This window comes from Myotis lucifugus, unplaced genomic scaffold (genome assembly GCF_000147115.1).
Source record: "Myotis lucifugus unplaced genomic scaffold, Myoluc2.0 scaffold_24, whole genome shotgun sequence".
NCBI lineage: Eukaryota > Metazoa > Chordata > Mammalia > Chiroptera > Vespertilionidae > Myotis > Myotis lucifugus.
Genome location: NW_005871072.1, coordinates 2,200,145 through 2,208,643, shown reverse-complemented (window position 1 = coordinate 2,208,643; position 8,499 = coordinate 2,200,145).

The following is an 8,499-nucleotide window of genomic DNA, read 5'->3' as shown; positions in this document are numbered from 1 at the left end:
GGGAGCTTCAGTCTCCCGCCAGCCTGGAAACGGCCCTCAGCCCCTCAGCCAGACTGGCCAGCCACCCCAGTGGGGGCCCCCACCCCTGAAGGGGGTGTGACCAGCTGCAAACAGCCATCAGCCCCTCACCCAGGCTGGCCAGGCACCCAAGCGGGATCCCTACCCTGATCCAGGATACCCTTCAGGGCAAACCAGCTGGCCCCCACCTGTGCACCAGGCCTCTATCCTATATAGTAAAAGGGTAATATGCCTCCAAGCACCGGAATCAGCGGAGCCGCGAGGCCTCCCGGCACCGGGATCAGCGTGACAAGGGGCAGCGACCAAGCCCCCTGATTGCCCTGCAGCTCTGTGTGTGACAGGGGACGGGGCCACAACCTCCCTATCCACCCTGCTCTGTTCGTGACAGGGGAAGGCGCCCCAACCCCCCTGATCAGCCCTGCTCTGTGTGTGACAGGGGGCGGTGCCCAACTCCCCTATTGGCCCTACTCTGTGCGTGACAGGGGGGAGCTCCTCAATCCCCTGATCGGCCCTGCTCTGTGTGTGACAGGGTACGGAGCCCCAACCCCCCTGATGGGCCCTGCTCTGTGCATGAAAGGGGGGGGGGCCACAACCTCCCCATCGACCCTGCCTTGAGTGTGAGGGGGAGGGGCCCCAACCCCCCAATTGGCCCTACCCTGAGCGTGACTAGGGGGGGAATCTCAACCTCCCGATCTGCCCTGCTCTGTGCATGAAAGGGGGGGGCGCCCAAATCCCCCAATCGGCCCTGCTCTGAGCCAACCAGGGGCTGCACCTAGGGATTGGGCCTGCCCTCTGCCACCCGGGAGCAGGCCTAAGCCAGCAGGTCATTATCTCCCGAGGGGTCCCAGACTGTGAGAGGTCACAGGCTGGGCTGAGGGACCCCCTCTCCCCCCTGAGTGCACAAATTTTTGTGCACCGGGCCTCTAGTATATATATAAAAGGCTAATGTGCAAAGTGTCCCCACGGGACTGGGAGACTGGGAGTTCTATTGCTTGCTATGAAGTGTGCTGACCACCAGGGGTTGGTGCGTAATGAAAAAATGCCCCGGCCAACAGCCGGAAGGCCCTGATAGGCCCTGATCGCCGGCCAGGCCTACGGACCCTACCTGTGCATGAATTTCGTGCACTGGGCCTCTAGTACTTAATAATGGAAAAGTGACATTTCTCACCAATGGGAATCTCATATCTTAATCAGAGTCAGAGTGAATTCTAATACACTAATGGACCAGGAGAGCTGAATTTACAGTTTAATTTCTCTCCCTTTGCACCTGTGGCTTGCAGTTATTTGTACTTCTAAATAATTAACAAAGCTTGAGACTAGTAAAATCTCTGATGCATGTAAGTTTAATTTGATAATCCAATTCTTTTGAAACTAAAGAGAGGTATATATAAGGAAACTAAAACCCTGTGCAATTCTATTTCATTTTTATTTAAAAAAAAATTTAAAAATCTTTTAATTCTATTTTTTAAAAATACATTTTTACTGATTTCAGAAAGGAAGGGAGAGGGAGAGAGAGATAGAAACATCAATGAAGAGAGAGAACCACTGATTGGCTGCCTCCTTTACACCACACACTGGGCATGGAGCCCGCAAATCCCTGGGCATGTGCCCTGACTGGGAATTGTACCATGACCTCTTGGTTCATAGGTTGACACTCAATCACTGAGCCACAGTGGCTGGATTGTAATTCTATTTTTGATATATAATTCTGAATTCTAATTATTGTGATTGTCATTTTTGTTGTTCAGTGTCATACTGTGCCTGACAGCATTATGTAGCAGTCAGTATTATGATGATCATACATAATTATTTCAAAGTCAATATGGGATATGTCTGTTAGTAAATGCTGTCTGTATATCAGATTAGTTAAGTGCCATCACTTCTCAGCCTTTTGGCTAAGATCAAGTGAAGATTATTTAAGTGCCAAAATATTTTACAATTTATGATATCGTTCCTTCAAAATCGAATATTTTGATGAAGTTATATAATAACCTCTTCCACTGTCTCATACTCACTACATATTGTTAAAAATGTGTTTGAATATTCAGTTCCTTGGCCTGTCAGTGTGGCTCAGTGGTTGAGCATTGACCTATGACCCAGGAGGTCTTGGTTCAGTTCCCGGTCAGGGCACATGCCAGTTGAGGACTTGAGCTTCAGTGTGGGGTGTGCAAGAGGCAGCCAATCAATGATTCTCTCTCATGACTGATGTTTCTATCTCCCTCTCTCTTCCTCTCTGAGATCAATACAAATATATTAAAAAAAAAAATTCAGTCCCTCTCTTCACTTCCAATATGTCTTCAATTCATCTAGTTACCCATTACTGATATAAATCATTTTAAGACTGAATGAATAAATTGGGTACTTTAGAATGATTATTTAATTATTCACTTTTCTCCCAAGTCTAAATGAGCTGTAAGCCAATCTGAAATGACCAGCTGACTCTATTATTTTCCCTTCTTTTATTTTTTTGGTTGGTTGAATAATAAAAAATGGATTAAAAAGTCATCAAGTTTATTTATAAACCTAAATTCACATTGGATTTAACAAATACTTTTTCTAAAAAACAGAGTATGTTATTACTCCAAAATAAACATATATTTAACTGAATTTAATGAATGTGGATATATTCCTAGTTAATATGTTTAGTAAGAAGCAGAGTTGAGGAACAAAACTTTCTCCTGTTAACTAATATTTTCTGCATTTTTACAGAAACTATTATAATAACCCAATATTAATTTTGTCCACAAGTAAGTTAAACATCTATATTACTTGCTTATGGTTATTCATACTCTTACTTTGGTATATTTAACCAAATGTGGGCATAATTACCAAAGAATTATTGTCTCTTGTTGAATAACATTTTCTTGAATGCTATAGAATGACTCTAATAAATATTTTTTCTATGTTTGTTAACTGTTTAGTTGGTATCATTTGCAGACATTATGATAAAACCAATGTGGCCTGCTATTTTCAAACATACTCTTTATCCTTATTTTTTTCTCTCACAAAGGCTCCCATTTACAAGATCCCATTTACATATAGGTTATATGTAATATATTAGTTTTATTTTAAAAATTGAGGATGGGGGTGCTGTCAGAGGAATGACAGCACAAGGGCTCACCTTTTCCTCTCCCCCTGACGTTTCAACAAGTTAACCATCTGTAATTTAACAAAGAAATCCCTGCTCAACACAGATACACACCTAAGAGACCCAGGTACCGAAACACCTAAGGTGGGCATCTGGGAATAGACGGGGAAATGAGAAGAAGTTTACATTGACAGGAGTTTACAATGTGTTTTCCATTTTGTAAACTATTTGATAAACTTTGTTTTGTTTTATTATACCAATATGAATAAACAGCTTACCTTGATAACTGTGCAAGAAATTTGAATGACAGAAAAAGAAAGGAAAAGTAACAAGAAAAAATAGATAACATACATAAATAATTTTAACTCATGGTTCATTAAAAATATTCAGGAGCTATCATATTACTCAGACGGTCAAATCGCAAATACTAATAATGGCTTTGAACATCAGCCAGAAGGTAATTAAACTCACTATGGTCATAACTGTATAAGTAACTTTCATACACTACACATACAATACTTAAAATGTTGCTTGATATACTCCTAATTACCATTTTTCAAATGAGGTGATTGGTTCCTGTGAAATTTAATTAAATTTAAATTATACAATTTCCCAAATTTAAAAATGGTAACATTTAAATACAAACCTAGATTTGACTAATAATCCCAAAGTCCATGCCCTTATCTACTAGGCGATATCAGTAATCATGTTTGGTAAGAAAGAATATTAAAGGAGAACTCATAACTTTGTAAGATTTCATTAGTATAGAGTTAAGAGAAAAGAAAATGAGTTTTAAATGATGCAAGTTAATGTACCAATGAATGGTAGTCACCAGTGAAGGAGTATAAGAAACACATTATAATTGTGATCAATAAACAAGTTGGGCATTATGTTTACAGGAGCAATTACATTAGGGCAGAAATAATTTGAAAGTTATTTTAGGAAATTTCAGCCTATTTTCAAAGGCATATGTGAGTGTTAAAGAAAATCACAGAATCCCATTATATTTTAAAGAATTAAATAGAAAAGAGCAATCAATAATCACTTTTAATTTTCCCAGTTTATATATGAAATGTATGTGATTAAAGTATTGTTGACATGTAAAATTAATGTTTGTCAAATCTTATAAGTATCTTTAAGAAGGTAAAAACAAATCCAATTAATTGAATATGTGATTTTCATACTAAACTAAATGTAATTGTTTAGTCTGAGAAGGTTCTGCTCACCCAAGAAAGAGAGTTCAATTTAAACCATTGAATCAAAAAATGTTATTGAACGGGATGTTCTCAGCAATTATTTTTCAAGTTTCAGCATGATAGTTCTAATTTGATACATAAAATTATTATCTTTCTCTTTTTCCTTTCTATTAGATGTCAAATAGTGCAGAAATGTTATTGAATCATTTTGACACATTGTTGCTTCTGCAAGCATAGCAGATAGATTTTTTTTTTGCCAAAACTTGCCTAATACATGAAAAGATTTGTTAAAGTAGCTAAAAACGTTAAGGTTTTTTTTGTTGCTTTTTTTTAGAGGGGTAGGGTGGGGGTTAGTAATCTGACAGTATATGCAGATATGGTTGAAAACAAAAGTAACCTAGTATATTATGAGCATAATGAATGAAATTTAATAAAAGTAACTATTAGAAAGAAGACATATAGGACTCACCAAGCAGAGCGAAGCAAAGATTATAAAAATAAGTGATTTAGATATATAAATCTGCATGAATAAAATAATATCCCAGAACAATATCAAACATTCAGAAAGTTATTTGATGCTTTTATTGAAATGTATTAAAATCTAATAGAGGCCCAGCCTATGTGGCTCAGTGGTTGAGCATCAACCATGAACCAGGATGCCACAGTTTGATGCCCAGGTTTCGGGCTCAATTCCCAGTAGGGGGCTTGCAGGGGGCAATGGATTGATGATTCTCTCATCATTGATGTTTCTGTATCTCTATCCCACTCCCTTCCTCTCTCTGAAATAAGTAAACATATTTTTAAAAATCTAACAGAGTAAGAGGGAAATTGGGTATTTTGACATCCTGACCAGACTTTGCAACGTATCTGCAAATGTCAATTTGATATCAATCAGTACTAGAAGTCACACTTCTTGATTCCCTGTGGCATCTAGACATTAACTGCCCTCCGTTACTCTCTTACTGTTTTACTATAGAATTCTAACTGACCAAATTGATCAGCTTATGCACTCAAAATATGTATTTACTCATTTGCTTTGCAGGTCATACTACTTAATATAAATTAGTCATTACCAGTTTCCATGAAAAGAAAATGTTATGTCTATTTTTTGTATTAAAACACCTGACGAACACGTCATCATTCTTTAAATAAACAAAGAGGGGGTTCCTCAGAGACTGATGGGCTTTGAATCTTCAGCTCTTCCTTTCCATTTTAGGGCTGAAGCAGGCAATTTATAAACGCAAAAACTCTTCCTATATTTAGATTTAAGATATCTTGGAGGAGTGCCCTGGGTTTTCCAAGATATCTAAAATAAGCATATTTATCCTTCTCCTTGAACCAAATAATATCTCATGGTATAATCTCCACAGGTACTATATAGTGAAATTATTTGCTGAAGAATTCTTGGGAAATATTACTTTATAGTATAAATATTGATTTCTTATATGAAAACAAGAGTAAGTACAGGACAATAATAATTTGAAAGAGTGGCACCAATCATGAAGATTTACTTGGACTGTCTCTTCTAATTATGCTCCTTAATCAAAGACAATACTTACTTGGCAATAATGAAGTCTTTGATTACATTGATAGTTTTTCTGGCATCAAGCTATTGTTCTTTCCTAGGATACAACCTATTTAGCCTTGTTTTGTACATAAGTATGTATGTATGTATGTATTTATTTCCTTATTTTTATTGACTTTTATAAATGACCCTGACTTATACTATTAATTTCTTCAAAAGACATTACCCATTTTGGTACCAAACAACCATTAAATGAAGTGGACATCTTCGCTCTGTTACTATTTTCTAGAATGAAATAGAGATTTAACATGCTCTAACAAATGAAAAAACGTAAGTTTGTTGGTGAATGATATTCACATTTTCTATTTCTTTTTGATCCAATTTTATGGTTTCCATGTTGTTGTGATATTGTTAATTTTGCATTTGTAAGTAGAGTCCAGAGTGGGGTGTCAGATGGTGAGCCATGGTTCAACATAGACTGCAAGGGAAGGTGAAGTTGAGAAGTATATTACAGGACCTGGAGGAGGTACACAGCACACACACCTTGAGGGCCCACAGGTGCAGATAGAGTGCCAGCAGCAGGACCTGGGGCACTTGCCTTTTTTAGGGTCCTTGGACAGAGTGCTTTTGGGATTCCTAAACTAGGTTCAGATTGGTCGATTCAAACCAAAAAAAGCTGGGATTTGGTAAGGTGCCAGGGGATCTTATCTAAGGTACTAGAAGCCTGGTGCATGAATTCGTGCACAGATGGGGTCCTTTTGGTTGGCCTATGGAGATGGGGCCCCAGATCATGCCCTCAGCCGTGCAGCCCCCACTCACGCCCCCAGCCTTGCAGCCCCTCAGCCTCGCCTGGCACCGCGCCTTGGCCTGGCGCCACCCCCTCACCTGCTTCAACATTCCTCCTATGGAGTGATCAATTGGGGCTGGGCCCCCCACCTAGCTCCTTCAGCACCTGGGAGTCAGGCAGCAGCCCCGCCCCCTGCTGCTGCCACTGGTTGCTGTCTGTGGGTGATCAGCAGGGCGACTGGGCCCCTGCTCACACCTGCCTTGGCCTGGCGCCACCTGCTCACCTGCTCCATCATCCCTCTGTGGTCCACTCTCATCAGGGCCCATCAGGGCTGGCAGTGCCTCCACTGCTGCCCATTGCCAGAATCACATTGCCCCGTGCTTCCCCCTGGTGGTCAGTCCTAGCGAGTGGGTGAACTCCTGGTCTCCTGGTCGAACTCCCAGTCGAACGGCAGCCCGAGGGGACAATTTGCATATTAGGCTTTTATTATAGAGGATGTGCAAGGGGAAGAAGCTGGATAGGAGGAATGAAGGTTTATCACCAGGGGAGTTAGGGAAGTCATAAAAGGAACTTACACTTATTTGTGATTCTTCTGGCCATTATCTAGGACATGCATTTGAGAGAGTATCTAGTGTCAGTTTCAGGCCCCTGAAGGCCACTTAGCCACACAAAAAGGATGTAAAGGCAGCCATATTATGAAGTAATTTAACTAAACTCTCAACACATGTCTTTCTTCTAATTATAATCTACTGCCTCTACATTTTTAAAGTGACTGACATAAAGATGTGCATTATATACTTGTGTGAGTTTTAAAAAATTTTAAATGCTTTTATTGATTTTAAAATATATTTTATTTATTTCAGAGGGGAAGAGAGAGGGAAAGAGATAGACACATCAATGATGAGAGAGAATCATTGATCAGCTGCCTCCTTCATGCCCTGCACTAGGGATCAAGCCCAAAACCTGGGCATGTGCCCCCACCAGGAATCAAACCATGACCTTCTGGCTCATGGGTCAGCACTCAACACTGCCCACACAGGACAAAAACCTGTTTGTTTGAGATGAATAAAGTTATTTAATCTCTAGTTCACTGATTATAACTAAAAATAAGATACAAATAATCAATATCAATGAAAAAAGGAATATCACTAGATATCCTAGAGGCATTTAAGGAAAAAACTACATATTATAAAATTTTATAAATGTGACAATTCACATGAAATGGACCAATTTCTAGAACACAGACTCTTAATAGCTTATTCAAGAAAAAAAGAATTAGATAACCTGAATCATCCTATACATGTTAAAGAAGTTTAATATATAGTTTTAAAATTTTCAAAAAGAAAATTCACAGACTTTATTCATTTTTATTTTTATTTTAAATCATTTTATATATATTAGATCAATTGGGCTGACATTGGTCAACATGAACATACATGTTTCAGGTGTGCCAGAGACTTTAAAAAAAGAAACCACAGCAATTCTAATCAAACATTTCCAGAAAATTGAAGATGTATGGATATTTTTTTCAAATTATTCTTTGATGCCAGCACTATCATGTAGCAAAAATTCTAAATGATATTACAAATAAAGTACGGATTCACCTACAAATGGAAAATGTATGCAACGTTCCCTAATACAATTTTAGAAAATCAATTCTAACAGTGTCAGAATAATAATGACATGTTAAAATTTAGCCTGAAGAGGTAAGTTCTCTTATCATTTGAAAACCAATCAAAGTAATTCATATGTTAACAGAAATCTACAAATAATAACCTCCATAGACACAGAAAATTATGTCAAAATTCTACTTCAAATCATGCTGAAAACTCTCAGCATACTAAAATTAGAAGAGAAATTAGGAAACAGATAAAGAACATCTAAA